Below are 17665 nucleotides of genomic sequence, written 5' to 3'. Positions count from 1 at the left end.
AATTGGTTTTGCTTAGGAGCTGTTTAATTTATGGACTCTCTTGCTAAGGTAAAAGTTTCTGCCCATCTTGTGTGCTGCCAACATTGGCCAAATGGAGATGAATGCACTGTGGCGGTACTCTGATTACAAAAGCTACCAGCACCACCGCTTCAGGATTAAAGTAGTTGTCCAGTGGTATCAAGAAGAAGTTTGTTCTTAGGGTCAAATACTGCACACTGAAGTGCATCATGCTCTTCTAGGGGATAGCATGTCCCCTGGGAATATCCAGTATGGGCAGGGTGTGGTGTCTGAATACTTAAAACATCTCACTGTGGCTCCAGAGATATGACTTTGTACATTGCCTCGGACTTGTATCAAAGGCGGTCCCCTCATCAGCCCAGCTGTAAATGGCTTCTTGGTCATTTGGGTTGGAGAATTAACAGTGGCTAGTGCATGATGCTAGCCTTACGTGCTGTTGGCTATAGGGGCTGGTGTGTCTTATCTAAACTAGCCCCAGGGGTCAGAAGGTTCAGATGAGCCCTTGACTTTGTCCCCGGAGACAAGATGTTACTGGAGAGGGACACATTGGTCTGTCCTGCTGTGGCAATTTCTGCCTCTACATCTGATTGTTTTGCAAGGCCATAGGATGTTAACCTCTTTCCCGAAGCTAAAATGGATGTTTGTCTCTCAAATATTTTGAGTTTCCAGTGTAGCAAGCATATACCTAAAAGTGTCGGGAGCAAAGTAATTCGCAAGGGGTAGGTTTATGGAATTGAAATGCTGGAGGCACTTGGTTTAGAAAGGATCTGGGAGGTGAGAGATGCAGATATTTGGTTTTCTTAATACTCTGATTTAGGCTGAGCCTTGTTTATTAAAACTTCATGACTGTGAGGCTCCTGGGGGAGGAACCACAGGCAGGATCCTCTGTCCCAGCATTCGTCACTGCCACCGGGCTCATGCATCCCACATGTTAGGGAACCCGGCAGCTGGCTCTTGTGGGGTGGGGGCAACGTCTGCGGTGCTTATTCAGTGGGAATTCACAGATAGAGTCCAAATGAAGTTAGGACCCCAAGGTTTTGCTGCATTTAAACCCAAGATAGAAGACTCCCCCTCTGTCAGTCAACCGTTCCCACACCCAGTTTGGGGAAGAATCGTTCCCCTTCATTCCCAGATTCTGGGTTTTACCCTGCTTTGATGCCCAGGCTCTCCGACGATCCCAGGGCTCAGAAGGGAACCCACTCCACAGGCCCCACTTACATCCAACCCCCATTCCTCCATCCGTTTCTGAGCGCCAGGCACATGGGGTACCCCAGGGAGGCTGACGTTGTGGTTCCACACTGAGGTCTGCTCTCGAGGGGGGGCTGGTTTGACTTCCCGTTTCAGATGCTTCTCGCTCCGACTGTCCCCTCGAGGCTCTTACGGAAGCCAGGATGGTGTGGGAGTGCAGACAGGATGTCGGGTGAGAGGCAGAGACTTAATGTGCTCTGCTCTTTCTTCTCCTCCAGCTTCTTGTTGCCTTTCCTGTCGTTCTGCTTTGCAATAGCTGTGTCTTCCCTTAGTTCCTTAGCCCCGACCTCTGTCACTTCTCATGCCCCCATGCAGCGCCCCGCTGCCCAGATGTGGAGACTGGAAGTTCGCGCCGATGGGTATTCATCACCTTCGACGCCTCACTGGTAGCTTCTTAATAATGATCTGGTGGCTCTTGTAGGGGATGCCTGGCCAGAAAGGGGATAATGAATAGCAGTGGGTGGCATCTGGAAGCTGGTGACATGGAAGTGCTTTGTGTAGAGAACAGGGCCGTTGCGCTGGGCATCTCCACCTTGTGTGCTCTTCCCCCTGCAACAACTAGCATCTATGTCATCAGGACAGCAATGTGACATCATCCAGATTCTCATATGCTCAAAGGCCCTTTTTACATCATTTTGGCAAGGACAAGATGCTTTCCTAGTGCTTTAAGGCCCCATTAAATTACCAGAGTGGCATAAAAAAGCAGTCTTTAAATAAAAATCTGCCCCATGGTCTTTAATTACTGCAATCAGGTGGTTTCTTCTACCACCATTGACATGCAGATGTGTTTTCTTGCAGAGGTCTTTGCCTGGCATGTGAAGAACGACAAAGGGGACCCAACAAGTTACATTACAATGAACGAGGGTCTTAGCAGGGCTCCTAGCAGCATAACTCTGTGGTTTAACTGTGCTGGGGCCATTCCTTAAACACACTGGTGTCATTATATTGGTATAACTGGAAACATGTGCGTAGGTAGACAAGCCCTAAGTTTTTAGGTGGTGTTGATTAAGGCTTGCTATACACAGAGGTCATTCAGCGTGGCTGGTTTGAGCTGGGTCTAGCTGGCAATACAGACATATCTGTGCAGTGGGTAGCACCATGAGACTCTACCCCATGCTGGGTCCTGGGGCACTTCCACCCTGCCATTGCTAATGTCATGACGATCATACAAGTCATCAGGCAGAACTGATCTTCTGGCCAGCGGGAGAGGAAAGTTTCGAAGCCAACTTGAAGGGAGGGGAATGATTCAGTATCTCCAGGGGAGACGGCTGGAGGATGAGACTACCAGAGAGAGGTAGCAGCCCTGTCCTCTTGGATCAGAGGTGAGAGAAATAATCCAGACTAAGTGTGGTGGCTGCAAATATTCACCCTGAAATTTGCTTCTGTTCTGGCATTCATGTCCAGGAACCACATCACTAGGACATGCAGGGGCAGCAGGAGAGAGATGCTGTGCTAGGGAAGCCTTTGAACCTTATTAGGGACCATGCGAGTCGCATGTTTGGCGGAGACTTTAGGAATCTGCCTGTTACTCTCTAGGATTGGGTCACCCGCAGGCCCACTGCCAATTTTCCTACATCACCGCTACACCCTCTTCCAGCTGTTGCTTTCAGGAAGGAAATCTGCCAAGAATCTCTCATCCCATGATGTTTTTATGGCTCTCCCTCCACCCCCCGTCTCTTAAAAAACATAGTAACAGCACTTTGTGTGCGTGTGTCTCCATGTATGCAAGAGGGTCAGAGAACAAGTTTCCTCCTGGAAGAGGTGCCTGGTGGAACATCTGACAAGGTTTATGCCGACCTCTGTGCCCGGATGCATGATCCTCTCAGTTGATGCCTTGAACATCTCTGGAGCCTCCTGTGGGGGCAATTGGTGTTTCCAGGGGCTTCGGTGGAGCGGGCGCAACCTTGTCTCCAGGCTCAGGTAGGTCCATGGAGAGGAAAGAGCAAACCCAAGACAAACTTCAGCAATCAGAAGGTATTTCTCTCCACTGAAAGATTTTGAAGCTGGGTGAAATGGGGGAACAAGGGCTCTGCCTCCCTGAATTTCTCTGCAAGCCCTGTACCCTGCCTTAAATATGCTGGGATTTTAAAATAACAAATGCTTAATGAGTTCTCTCTCCCCCCACCCTTAATTTAAAAATAAATCACTGCCAGCATCTGACTGCTGCTCTGCTCTGACCCTGCAACCGATGATGAAACTTGCTGACAGGGACCCGGCTATGTCCCCAGAGGGACCTCATTGAACTGGGGCGCCTGTAGTTTAACTACTGAAATTTAACACAAATAGATGCATAATGGGATGACTGCACCTCCCTTGAGGTGCTGATGGGGTCTGAATGAGCTGGAAAAGGTTTAAGGACCATTTGGTGATAGCAGGATGCTGTGGGCTGTCCAGCGTGCTGCAGAAGCCCGAGTGGCAAATGGGGCGTTCGGCTGTGTTGAAAATGGGAAAGAGAAAGTTGAAGAGGAAATGACCATAGGATGGGACATCTGGACTGGGCCAGGCTCAGGAAAGATTGAGGGGTCACTAGAAGTCCAGACTTAGAAGGGAGGTATTGCAGGTTACCCTAGACAGGACGGTAGAAGGGGCCTTGACAAAACTGCTCCCAGTAACAGATAACAGAGAACATAATGAAGCCCAGGTCTGGGCAACTTTCGAGCAAACACACACTTCCTCAGGCTCAGGGAAAATTAAAGATGGTAAAAAGTCCCTAAAAGTAGAAAATACATTTCATTTTTGCACAAAGGAAGCTGAAGGTGGAAGTCTGTTCTTCTGGGTCCATGGGAGTGTTGTTGTGGGTTGCTCTTTGATGTGCAGATACGGCATTTTTTTGTGATTTCCCAGCTGATCTCATAAAAGGGGTTGTCTCTGAGCCAAGAGCTCTAGAGTTTTGCGTTTATTTTTATCGCAGACCAACACGGCTCCCAAATACATCCCCGAAACAGGTCTGGCCAAGGCATTGTGTGTTTCCCTCTAATGCCTGAGCAGAATTTGCCCAGTGAAACTGGAGGCAGGACTTTAAAGGTGCATCTGTCCAGTCAATCTGTGGAACTCATGGCTGCTGGAGGACTAAGCTTGTTAATGGAGCCACATTACAACTACAGCTCAGTCTAATGTGTCTGGTTGGTTAAGAGCGCCAGACAGGTATGATCTGTGTCCATTCCCCGCCCCCCATGTCAGGTCATCTAGGCATCTTCCACAAAAGTCCCCCAGCCACAGGATATCTCTGGGTTCAAAAGATTAGTTACCTTTGCGGAGGGCAGAGGCTATTAAACACGACAGGCAGGGATGTTACCTCTGGCTTCGGGACATCCTTATCCCTGTGACTGCTACTAACTGGGATGGCATGATAGGGCCCGGATCACTCTACCTGTTTCTTATACCCTCCCTACAAGGCTGGAGGCAGGATATTGGGCTAGATGCTGTATTGTCATGTGCTGAACGTCCCTCAGGGAAACTACACTGATGCTCCCGCAGGCGCTCGTACAATCCAGTGCATGTTTGAGGCAGGTTGTATCATGGGGTAGGGGCAAAGGAAGAGCAGGAAAAGGAGGACGGGAGTGGTGGGGTGTGGAAAGAGGACAGGGGCTTCATCTTACAAGGAACCAGTGGATGCTACAACCTTCCCCCAGCAGTCTCTCAGGGTCTTTCCCCCCTAATTTGCACCCTCACTCATAAACCCTAACCGTATCTGATCCCCCCACCCTAGTAGCTCCTACTTTTAGGGAAATAGAGCGTCCTCTGCTGTGGACTTATTTTGGCGGGCACCTGAATCTAGAGCTGGACAAGTCTACCTGGAGCAACCTGCCAATGGAAAGAACTTGTCCCTATCCCTCAGTGCTGTGCCCAGTTCACTTTTTAAATGCCTTCCTATTTGGGATCGGTTGTGTCTCGCCCCAGAACGCTTCCCCTGGAGTGGTCACTTTGTCTGTCGCAAGCCAAGCGTGTTGATAAGTTCTTGATTTCTGCACCTCAGCATTTCTGGAAAAAAGAATCTGCTGGAGATTCTGTTCTCCTTTTCCTAGGGCAATCCCCGCCTCACTGCTGGTCCAGTCAGCAAGTTTCCTCCTGATTCACCCCGGAGGTGCTTTTGCAATAGGTCATTGTGCAAAAATAAACAAGATTGACGTTAGTGCCACCGATTCCTGTTTTTCGAGCTGTGGTCTTGCTCTGATTAGCCGGGATACAGGCACAGCGTTGGAAGTCGGGGCTTTCTGTGTGTAAGGCGCACAGCCACGGAGCTGTTGCTGCTTGTGGGGCTTCTCACAGAAGGCTGAAGGCTTCTACCACTGCTCCCAGTAGGCTGCCTACACTGGTTCTCCTAATGGGGCAAATGTCACCCACGATGGCAGGTGTGAGGAAGTCCCAAATGCAGCCTGATGCCCTTCAGTCTTCAGTAATTTCCCTTGAGTCACATCCTGTGGTGCAGGGGGCAGCTTTGCAAGACGGAGGGTCCATGTCAGGCATTTCCTCCTCTTTGACTTTGCTTTCAGATATATTCCCTTCCGCACTCAGGCTCCAAATTCAGGTTCCACATCCGGCTCCTCCTCCTCCTTGTCCTTGCTCGGGATCCTTTGCTCTGTTTACAAGGGGTTACACGAACAACGCTCTGCTGGGTCTATGCCTCATTCCCACTTCCTACAGCATCCTCCATTTCCTTGGCGGTCTCCTAGACCTCGGTGTGTTTAGCCGATGGGATCCAAGCAGCTGAGATGCTAAACAGTTGCAGACCTCAACTATAATCAGACTGAGCACAAATATGTAAATGTTAGGAAGCTGGGGCTCTCACGGCACCGGCAATGTACAGATAGATGCCCAATGCCCACTGTAGTGCCGAGATCAGAGTAGCATCCCTGTGAGTCCTCAAGGGGCAAAATCCAGACTGTAGGAGAACACAGAATAGCCAGAATACGTGGACCTGACTTCTGTGCCGTTTTGAACATTTAAGTGGGATTAGCCTAAAATCACCATTTTTAAGGCTCATTAAGGGCACGTGTCCACACGTGCATGCCTTTAATGCACCTTAAAAATGGCATTTTTAGGTGAATCCCACCTAAATTTATACCTACTTACAGCAAGTACCAAATTTAGGCCTGATTAGCTAAGTCGCATTAGCCCACATGTAGACTCTTGATGCCCATTAATGCAGCGTGTGTCAATGGACGCACATCGCATTCATGCACGTTAGCGCGGCTACATGTGGGCTAATGCAACTTTGCTATGCAAGCCTGAATTTAATGCCCCTTAAAAAAAGGCGCGTTAAATTTAGGTGCATGTAAATACATGTGTATATGCACCCTGTGCTAACTTGCAAGCAAACTTAGAAGGGCTGTTGGGGGTGTTTTTTGAGCTCTCCCAGGTCACAAAAGAGCAGGAATTTGTTATAGAGCTGTCAGAGAAGGAAGTGAAGTGCAGGAAGAATGGGTGGCTAATTGGACATGCGGTTAATTGGAGTTGGATTATTCTGTTGTACCATCCTAGCATGGCACCCTTATTGCACAGCATCACTGAAACCCCAGGGTCTTTGGAAGTGTATCTTTGCATTTTGCAGTGATTTCACCTAGGAGATATCCTACCCCTTTGAGGGGACACTGTTCTCCGAGTATGCACCAAGATCCTGGACAGCAGGACAAACTGTTTGAGAAAGGTGGCCAAGGCCTGTTGGGTGACAGCACGTGAGTTTTATATTGGCTATTCACCCTTGGGCCAAGTCAAGAGCGCACATGTTTCTGTGCCAACACCTTTCCCTTGGCCGTTTCTCATCCATTGAATTATTTCCCCTTTGTTCAGGGTGTTTTTAAATTACAATATAGTTTTAGTGGCAGGCCAAGCTATCCTGCTCCCTCTCTCCTGATTGCAATTTTTCCCTTGGCTCTCTTGACTCATTAGCAGCGCACACAGCGGGCTGACATGCTGATTTATGCTCAAGAGGAAGCCAAGGCTATCTAGAGAATTTCTCTTTCTTCATTGGAAGGAAATGTTGGACGTCCCAGAACGTCTGGCAGGGCTTTCATTGCTAATGCAGGTCTGGGCAGAGACTGCAGCCAGAGAACGGTCCGCAGATGCTTTCCCCGTGACTGCCGTATTTCACTGCGTTTCTCTGTGGTGCAATTTTGCAAACGCAGGTTGTGTCATTCCAACCTGCCCAAGGGCAGGACGAGGACATTGTCAGCCAGAGCCCTCTGAATAGACAATAACACCTCTCTCTTGGACAGCTGTATTGGAGAGCTTTCCCCAGCAGCATCACTGTCAAGGAACTGCTTGTTCATGCGTGACGGTCGTAGTACCAGACTAATGCAATTTAGACATCTCCAGCTAGGACTGTTGAATACCTAGAGGTATCTGTCCCCAGAGAATCCTCTCCAGGCTTTATGCTAAGCTGCATAAAGGCAAGATTGGGACTTGGGTCAATGCTGCATGGCTACTCAGGCAGTAGGAGGCATGATGGACAAAGTTCATGGTGTCTGCGCTTCATGGCTATCCCCGTTCAATGCCTTAAAGCCTTCCTAGCTAGCGTGAAACACAGCCCTTAGTACTACTGCTGTATTTTTTAATGAGTAAGCAATAGAAGAAATGGTAACAGTTCAAGGCAACATCTCATTATCGCAGAATCATAGAAAATGAGGGTGGCAGGGGCCTCGGGAGGTCACATCTAGTCCATCCCCCTGCTCAATGCAGGACCAGCTGCAGCTAGATCATCCCAGATAAGGCTTTGTCTACCTGGGTCTTAAAAACCTCCAAGGATGGAGAGTCCACCACCCCTCTGGGTAGCCTGATTCAGTGCTTTACTACCCTCCTAGTGAGAGAGTTTTTCCTAATATCTAACCTAAACTTCCCTGGCTGCAACTTGAGCCCATTGCTCCTTGTTCTGTCACCTGCCATCACTGAGAAGGGCCCAGCTCCATCCTCTTTTGAACCCCGCTCCAAGGAGCTGAAGGCTGTTATTCAATCCCCCTCAGTCTCCTCTTCTCTAAACTAAATAAGCCCAGTTCCCTCAGCCGCGCCTCACCAGTCATGTCCCCCAACCATTTCTGTTGCCCTCCGTTGGACTCGCTCCAATGTGTCCACATCCTTTCGGGGGGGGGGGCACAGCTGGACACCAGACTCCAGATGTGGCCTTCCCAGTGCAGAATAGAGGGAAAGAATCACTGCCCTTGATCCTACCAATGCAGCCCAGGATGCCACTAGCCTTTGCAACGAGGGCACGTTGCTGGCTCATATTTAACTTATTGCCCACTGTAACCCCCAGGTCCTTTTTCATTGGCCTGTGGAACCACCGTCCTCAGGATACCACCTTGAAAAAGACCTTAAATGAAAATTTAAAAAAGGATTAGGGGTTTAGTAATAAACAATAGCGCCTATAATATAGCCCAGCTATTACACTGAAGCTTAGTGTAAAAGCTGAGCTAGCTGGTGGAGCATCCAAGGAGACAAATATAAGGGATATTCCTCCTCCCGCTTCAGGGAAGAGGCTGAACTTCTGGAGTCAGGCGGGAGATGATAGGCCACCCTATTTTCTCTGAACCAGACACTAAGGGGAAGTCAAAGGCAGGGAAAGGCAGGTTGTAACAGTCCCCCAGAGCCTTTGATGCTTTCATCTGCCTTGTTTAAATGAGGTGCAAGTCCTGCCAAGAAAGTAATTACCTTGCCTGTTTCCAGGCCTGCTTTGGTTTGCATTTTCAGCTGTCACCTGCAAATTGTGCCCAGGCAGCATTATTCCTCCATTTCCTTAATCACACTTTAAGATCTTACCCATGCGCCCACTGGCACTTCATTCCTGGGACGGAAATAGGCCTGGGATGATTTACAGGTGCCCCCGACGGGCTGCGAGAAGTGGCTTGGTGCTGAATGCTAATTGTGAAAGGTGGATGTTATTGTTGAAGGGGCTTCGGACAAAGGTTCATCGCCGCACTGCCTTAGAAGAAGCCCAGTTACCACTGAAAGGGGAAGAGATGTCTTCTTCCTTGCATTTGCCTGCAAAGATGGACAGACCAAGGGTCACTCCCACAAGCAAATCCTGCTCATGGGACCTCACAAAATGATTCCTGAGGCTCTCTCCTTCATACAGTCCCTGACGCGCTTGCCATGTGCTCAATAGAAAACACCCGTTTTTAAATCCACCTGGGAACCAAGTTCTTGGTCACGGAGAAGGTCGCGTCAGAACAGGGGCTGCCAGTCAGGAGTCCTGGGTGCTTTTCCCGACTGCTGCCTACTCTCTGAGTGGCCTCTGGTGTGTCCCTCAGCTCCCCTGTGTCTCAGTTGACCCATCCGTCAAACAGATCTCATCCTGACCTGCCTCCCAGCAATTGGGGAGGCCTAATTAATGTTTATAAGGCTCTTTAAGTTGCTCTTCCTACCTCTTCCCTTCTCCTTCCCCCCACCCCCTTTTTTTTTTCTCTTTCTCAATGTGCTTTTACGTCTTCTCATATTTTGTCTATTTTTGAGAAAGCCGAGGGAGCCACTGGGACGGTCTTGATAGGGGCTCAGTGATCATCTCCCTTTCCCCCCCTTGCATGTCCTTTGTACGTTCAGGCTGGTTCCTACATTTTTCTGTAGGAGTATCTTGCTTCATTAGCAAAGCATTAGCCCCAGGGCTGAAATCTTGGTCCTGAAATCCATGGCTGCATTTTTCCTTTGCATTACACATGCTCTGTGTTTTGGGTAAGAATGAGAGATTTAAAGGACTGGCTAAAAGAGGAGGCAGAGGGGAGTTGATTCTTGCTGCCGGCGGGAGATTCTTCCCTACAGAAACCCTTCCCAGCACTACGCTCTACAGTAGTGGGCTGTTTATCCCTCTGTATTGTGCTTTGCTTGAGTTAAAAATCCCATTTGGGATGGGCCATGGGTGAGAGACAATAGAGACATTCAGTGATTAGACGTGATCCTTTTGGATCAGCTCTGCCGTGAAGGGTTTAGACACAGCTGTTTCTCCCAGCCGCTCTCCCCGCTTCCTGTTTGAAAAAGAAAATCCCTTTGCCTTGGCTTGGTTACAGGTGCAGTCCCCAGGAAGGCGGTCAGGTTTATTACATGTGCATTCATTTCCTCCAGCGAGGGTGGAGGCCTGTGGTTCTTAAGGCTGAGACCACACATTGCAGCCCTCGCACGGCATATATGCAGCGGCTTTCACGCGTGCACAGACGGTACGTGTCCGTGCATCGCATGCATCCGGTGTGATTTGCTGCCTCGGTGCTGCTTAGCTGATGTACCTTGACATCTTTGTACCAGTTTGCTATGGGGGCTGCGCAGGCCAACAAAGGACGATTGGACCGGGTGCTTTTTGCTGCCCGGAGGCTGGAATTGAATTCCCCCGCTGAGCCCCATCTCTGCTGACCGGGGGCACTATATCTGGGATGTCTCCTCGCGCCACCCGCTTGAAAGAGAAAAGAAGGATGGCCCGTTGCAACCTAGCAGGTGACAAATAATTGCCTTATAATGTTGTGTTGGCCTCATCTGCAGACAGGTGCTCCCGCTTTCCAGCTAAGGACCCTGGTCGGTGGGCAGAAGCTCAGACTTTTAGCTCCCAAGTTCAGGCCCAACTGGGGGCATCTGCACCAAACGCAGCAGCCCTGATGGGCGGCTTCTTTGCTCCTTGCAAAATGTCAGCTGTGCTAATGAGCGGATGCAGCTGGGGAGAGCGCTCCCTGCCTTCTCCCACTCGTGTCCTCAAGGTACATATTTGTGGGTGATGTCAGAAAGGGAGACAATAAGCTCTCTTCCCCCGCAGCAGAGCCAGTGAAATAAAAGCCAGATGGAGAGAGGAGGCCAAACCGCTGGGAGCCTGAGGAGGTCAGCAGATGCAGACAGACGGCAGATGGGGTCTGTCAATGGAGCCCTTTGCGCGGTTTCGGCTGGTTTTTTGGAGCTGCTCCTCTGGAAGCAGACGCAGGGCGCCAAGGAGATGCAAAGCAGCTTGCGGAGATGTTGCAGATGCACCTTGGCTCGCTGGGTGCTCGGTCCCGGGGAGAAGCGAGGGAGCCCCTGCCCCACTTGGGCTGTTCGCATGGGATGTCTCAGGGTATTAACGGCCGCTCCCGCGCCTCTTGGCATCTCCAGGCCTTGCGGCGGGCCTGGCTGTGTCTGAAGCAAAGGGGAACTGGGGTTGTCCAGGCACCCAGCAGCCTCCTTCCAGCTGTGCCAAGAGAGGGTTTTTTTCCTTTGGAGAAGGAAGTGGCCTGCATTGCTCTGGGCTCCGGACGGGAGGGGCGGGCAGGGAGCGCTCGGGCTGTGTGGCTTGTGCCTGTGTCAGAGAGGAGACGTCTGTCTGTCCACACTGCCTGCTTCTGCAAGCCTCCAGCCGCTTGGGCGAGCCTGGGCTGAGGATGGTCTGTGCAGCGGGGCTGCCACCCGCCCCCCTGAGCATCATCTCATGCAAGCTCTGGGCGGTGGTTGTGGAGCCGAGAGGGACAGGAAAGGGGTATAGGCAGGGGTCAAGTTATGTGGGGAGCTCTACCGCCCTGCCAGCGACCTCACACCCCTCAGTGTCCTTGTCCTTATGGCTCCCTGCTGATATAGGATGCTATTCAGATGGGAAACAGAGGCGCGGAGACTAAGTGACTTGCATGAGGTCCCCTGGGGAGTCTGTGGCAGAGCAGTCTCCTAAGTCCCAGCCTTGTTCTGAGGATCCCTGTGGTTTCCTTGAGGAGGTGTCTTGTGTGCCCTGGAAATGTCATCGTCCTGTCTCAGTTTTTGGGTGGGAGGCACCAGTTCCCTTGTGAATTCGGCTGGAATAAAAAGCAGTAGCGAAGACATCCTTCATGGCCCATTCGCACAACCTGGCTTCGACATAGCTGGGTCCCCAGCACTCATGAAATGTTGCCTGTACCCACGGGCTACGGGGAGGTCGCTGAATATCAAGCAATAGCAAAGACCATGTTTTAGGTAGGGGAGAGGCAAACCACGTTGTCCAGTTGTCCATGATCAAGGTTATCTCGTTTGGCAACAGCATGCTCGCTCCTGCCCCTGATTTTCACACGAGCCCCACTTCCTTGCGCCTGGGGCCGGCTTGCTTTCCAGGAGGCGATTACATCAGGCCTCAAGGGGCAGTGGGTTTGGTTCCTTCTTTCCCTCTCCCTTTTTTCTGGTTCAAAAATGGAGCGCTCAGCATGGGGGGGTAGACAAGAAACAATCGCTGCGTGTGCAGCTATTGCAAAACCGTGTGCGGAGCTCATGTGCCAGGGATGTCAGCCTAATTTTAAAGAAGTGGGACGGGACAGTCATAAGCCAGGCTCAGTCTGCTCGAGGCATGTGATCTTGAAACTCCCAGGCTCTCTAATTGCTCAGCCTCCGACCAGGTAAATATATATCCCCATTATTAAATCTGGATTCCTTTCTGATGATCCCTGGGAGGGCTTCTCTGTGATGCTGGGATCTTTGGTGCGGGCAGTGTTCAGCTCCTAAATCCTTTCCAGGGGAGGTTTCATTCCCCCTTTTCAGAGGAGAAATCCCTGAGTTTGAATTTCACCTGGGTGCCAGCAGCTTCCCAGCTTGTCTTCCCCCCACCATCATTAAACAAGCAAAAAAGCCTGGGTTTGCAATTAGCTCTGCAGGAATGGGATATATATCTGCAAGGGCTAGGAAGTTGCAAAGCCACGGCAGACTTGAGACCCACAGTAGACTCTGCTCTTTTCTGCTGTGCTTGGAAGGGAGATTTTTTTTCCCTTTAGGTTTGTTGCAGAAACAATTTCTTTCTGGACAGCCCAATTCCCCCAACTCAGATCCTTCTAAGCAGGTTTTTTCATGTTGCTCCAGCAACGGGGCTGCCTTGTTAATGACTGTGCAATTATCTGATGCTGATGCGTGTGGTCATTTCCACATCGAAGCATCTCCGAGGCAAGCTCTGCGCGGGGACCGAGACATAAGGCTGCTTTTACAGCCGTGTTGTTGCACGACGAGTTGCTGCATGTATCTGCCTGGGGGAAAGGGTTGCTTCACCTGAGGTTCCTTAGGGACTATCTAAAGTAGGACAAAAAAGGGCAATTCTGTGATCTGCAGCCCCTTTGTAGCCTACATGAAAAGAAGTGAGTGGCAGGGAGGAGGGTGTGAGGATCTCTGCCTATCGGAAAGAGTGGCAGGTGAGGGGGATTTGAAGTGTTAGCCCTCTTAACAGCCCTGAATATAACCCCGCTGCCTCTTTACTGGGAATGGGCTGGCTAAAAAGACAGCAGAGAGAAATTTCTGCCCAGGCCTGGTGTCAAAACTCAGCCCAGGAAAGTGCTAAGTTTGGCCAGGGTCCGCTTGCACGTGCATCTGTGATGCTGGGTGTCTGGTGGGGGGAGCCAGGCAGGACCAGACACCGAATGCTGCTGTCCCAACCACTGTACTTTCTCTCCTTTTCCTCCTTGTTGACGTGAGAAGTGATTTGCATGGTTGGAGGAAGGAAGTGAGACAACTGGCGATGGAGACTCGTGAGCTCACCTAGAGCTGAGCAGTGGCATTTTGCTGAAGGCCTTGCTTGGGAACCGCATGGGCACCAGACAGGGACCAGCTTCCTTGGGTCAGCCCAGCCTGGGTGTGCATGCGTAGACCTCCATCTCCTTCCCCCCTTTGGGGCAGGGGTAGGGGCAATTCTGGCATTGCCTTGCAGGGGGTGGGAAGCTCCTGACATCCTCTTCCCACGTCCCAGGGCCAAGGGCAATCTGCGCCAGGCCCAGTTAGCTCTTCACTCCTTTCCTCTGCAAACTTTTGGTCCCGTCTCAGCTCTTCTGAGTAAGCAACCGAGCCAGGCCCTGAGGATTTGCCCACTGACTTTGGGGGTGGTTAGCAGGTGGGAAGGGGCTGGGGAGGTTCTGCAGCTCCAGAGCCTCAAAGAGAGGGGCTGGCCTGGCCGCGATCCTGGTCACGTCCCTACTGCAGAGGAAACACCAGCGTCGCGCCTGTGCGTGAGTCTCCCAGCCTTCCCGGCGTGCCGAGAGGAGGGGCTGGCCTCGGCAGGATGCTGGGCGAACAGAGGAGCTTTTCTTTGCCGTCGCTTGGCAGCACGAGGCTGCCCTGAGCAGTGCAAGCGGCTGCCTGCAGCTGTGAGCATGCCGGGCTCCAGCTCTCATGGGAAGAAATCCAGGGTGATTTTCCACCTTGAGTCCCTGGCAGCCGTGGCAGGGGCAGGGGATCTCTCTCCGCCTTTGCCCCTGCCGGGCACGGCTGCATCTGCTGCAGTCAGCCCCTCCACAGCCAAAAAGACCAGTGAGGGGAAAAGACCATTTCCTTTTTTCCCCTCCAGCCCAGAAAGCCTGCTGTGGGCCTCTCCACTTCTGGGCTCCGCTTGCCTCAGGAGGTGGGGGCTGCCGCAAGGTTGATGTGCACACGGGGGAGCAAATATAAGAGACCCTTCCCTTGCCCCCACTTGTGCACTTAAAAACATCCTACTGGCTCGGTGGGCTGATTTCTGCACGAGATCTAGATCAGCCTAGCAAAACACATAAAGGTAACCGCCTCGATTCAGCTGCCTCCTAAAGGTACAGTTCCCCACATCTCATCGGCGCTTCATCAGCTGCACTTGGCCAGGGTGGCTGACCCGTGCTTTGTTCATGACATGAGTTTTGCCATCGGGGAGCAGGATCCAGCCCTCGACCTCCGCCATCTCCTCGGCACCAACAGGACTACTCGGGTGCTTTAAGTGAGGCGTGAGCCTAAAGGACCCTGCTGAATCGGAGCCCGCAAAAGCGAAGGAGATTCTTTTTCTAGCACTCCCAGCATTTGGATCTCACCTTGGCGTGTGTGGGCAGAGGCTGCCTGGGCTTTCATTTTCGCAGACAGATTGCCTTTGTCTGATACCTTTCTGGTTTTTATTAATAAAGCACGGTAAGCGCGCAGTGCTGCCGACCGCAAAATAAGCATCAACCACAGAGGATGCAGAGTCGGGTGAAGCGAGCGGGGCCTGGCACGGCAGGCAGAAGACAAGGTTGCACCTCAGCCTTGTACCAGGAGATTGGAGCGACCCGGCCAGTTCTGTCCGTGGTGGTTCAAATATGGTGACCCCCATGGGTCAGCTCGTGGTGAGGGCTGGAGAGAGTTTACCTTTTCTTTTTGCTATAAATCAGCATCCATCAAGGCTTCAGCCTTCCTCCTAAGCTGGAGAAACTGGCCACTGGATGGTGCACGATTATGTGGGCTATGCTGACCACAGACTCCCTTCCTCTTTCTACGTAGCGGGGAGGCCCTGCAATATCCTGAGTCCTTCCAGCAGGATTAGGCCAGATACAGTAAAGTCAGCTGAATGCCCCGTCCTCAGTTTTGCATTGCTACAACCTATTGTCAAAAGTGCCACCTGCCTTTGACAGCTGCACTGCACTACCTCTCTGCAGCCGACAGAGTGGCTATAAAAGTAGAACCTGGGAAGTGCACCGTTTGCAGAAAAAAGGGAGTTTTATTGGCCTTTTTATTGGCTGCAGAATGCCAGGAGAGCCTAAAATTAATAGCAACCAATATAAAAAAAAGAATAGAAGATAAAAGGAACTTTTATTATCTCAGAGGCAGTTCTCATCCAGGGCAGCACAGTGCAGAAGCATAAACTGCTTTTTTAAAAACATATTTCTCCAGAGCCCAAGAATCCCCCCCCCCTTTTTTAAATAGGTCTATTTATTAAACAGTTACATTTACTGAGCCAAAAGCTCACTATCTTAACCTCCCCTGTCATCAGCAGACCAACCCCAGCATTATTCGCTCAGTTGGTTTCAGTGGGAATTTTGTCCAAGCAAAGGCTTCGTCTGCTTTGAGGCATCTCAGGATCTGGCTCACATGAACTACGCCCCTGGATCATGCGGTGTGAGCGATGGGTGGATGTCAGTGGGGCTCGACTTGGGGTAGATGAAGGCAAGCCCTCAAAGAAATTTGAGGCAGGGTCAGGTTTGTGCACCGGGCTTGAGTTGATCTGTTGATGAGAAGGAGCTGAAGGACCTGCCCGTTCTTGCCTGGAAAGTTCAGGGCAAGTCCTAGTGGTTTTTCTCTCACCTTCATTGCCTGGTTTAAATCTAGCTCCAGTGGCAGCCATCTAGCATGGGGGGCCTGTTTGCGCCAGCCCTGGGAGCCACTGCTGTGAACTTTGCCTACTTCTGAGACTCCCCCTGCATCAGGACATGCCAGCCAGCTGTGAGCGGGTCCTGAACTGCCCTGTTTGAGTCCAGATCGGAGCCTTTCCAAAGGCAGAGAGATGCCCAGAGCCAGCGGCTTGGTTCTGGCCCAGCACCAGGCAGAGCATTTGTTTTTGCTCCTCCATCTGTCTCGGCGGTGCGTAATCAAAACCTGCATAACTGTAACTCCCGTCACCATATTATTTTCAGCCCTGTTGAAAAATCCATTCTTGGGAGAGCCAAGAGGGTCACCTCCTTCACAGCACGCACCCCACTTGAGGTGGAGGGGCGTTCTCCAGCCACGGAGAAGGTATGCTACAGAGAAAGCATCCCGGTGCCTGAGCCGCTGTTATGCGGTCACGTCGGTGGCTGCCTCCAAGCACCTGCTCCCTGTTATTTATGGCGCGCTATTGATTGGCGTGATCACCAGCTTGCGTTCCCCGGTGCTCTGCGGCAGCATGGTGCCTCTGGCTGCACATTTCCATTGCCCTCCTTCCTCCAGCCGGCGCTACCTGGAGCAATTGCTTCACTATTATATTTCCCTTCCATTCGCACCATCTACCCCATCCATCCTCCTCGGCACTGCTGCATGGCAAGCAAATATCGTCAGCCATCGGGGTCTTGAGCCCCCACGGCTGAGAGGAGAGCTCTGCTCTGCTCTCTGGACAGAAAGGAGCAATGCAGGGGCGCTTTTCCAGGGCTTGTGCTTTTTGGCTCATTCCTTTGCTTTAGAATAAGTCCACTGATGCTAACAGCGGGGCTCTGGGTGGTTATAGTGCACAGAGAGGTCACTGGCACAGGAGACCAGGGTTTGAATTGCTTCTAAGAAATAGCTCATGGGTGCTGGAGCCATTCCTCCAGCATGCGGCCTGGCCCTTACGCTGGCACCAGAATCATGATGCTAAAGTTGCCTCTGAGTCTAAAAGCAATCAGGACTTATGGTAGAAGCGTTATCTTCCTAGTTTCATAGTTGGTCGGGTCGGAAGGGACCTGAGCAGATCATCAAGTCCAACCCCCTGCCATGGCAGGAAGGAGTACGGGGGTCAAACGACCCCAGCAAGGTGTTCATCCAGCATCCTCTTAAAGCCCCCAGGGCAGGAGCCTGCACCACTTCTCTTGGAAGTTGGTCCCAGACCCTAGTCGCCCTGACCGTGAAGTAGCATCTCCTGATGTCTAGTCTGAGTCTCCCCTCTGCCAGCTTGTGGCCGTTATTCCTGGTCACTCCCGGCGGTGCTCGGGGGAACAGGGACCCCCCAGTGCCTGCTGATCCCCCCTGACTAGTTTGTAACAGGCCACTAGATCCCCCTCAGCCTTCTCTTGTGGAGGCTGAACAG

The 17665-nt window shown here is 51.5% G+C and overlaps 1 protein-coding gene across 2 annotated transcripts in view; it reads left to right on the top strand.

Annotated features, from left to right (window-relative positions):
* CMKLR1 (chemerin chemokine-like receptor 1) overlaps positions 1-17665 on the top strand; it is a 149780-nt gene that overhangs the window by 107200 nt on the left and 24915 nt on the right. Inside the window, exon 1 of one of the 2 annotated variants that reach the window (XM_019538820.1) lies at positions 12455-12557. The exons of the other annotated variant lie outside the window; for it this stretch is intronic. The gene's annotated coding sequence lies outside the window, so the exon portion shown is untranslated. Of the gene's footprint in view, positions 1-12454; positions 12558-17665 lie in introns of those variants that run through there. 2 annotated transcript variants of the gene reach the window in all.

This window comes from Crocodylus porosus, unplaced genomic scaffold (assembly GCF_001723895.1).
Source record: "Crocodylus porosus isolate Cpor-Errol unplaced genomic scaffold, CroPor_comp1, whole genome shotgun sequence".
NCBI lineage: Eukaryota > Metazoa > Chordata > Crocodylia > Crocodylidae > Crocodylus > Crocodylus porosus.
This window is presented reverse-complemented; position numbering and strand designations above follow the sequence as displayed.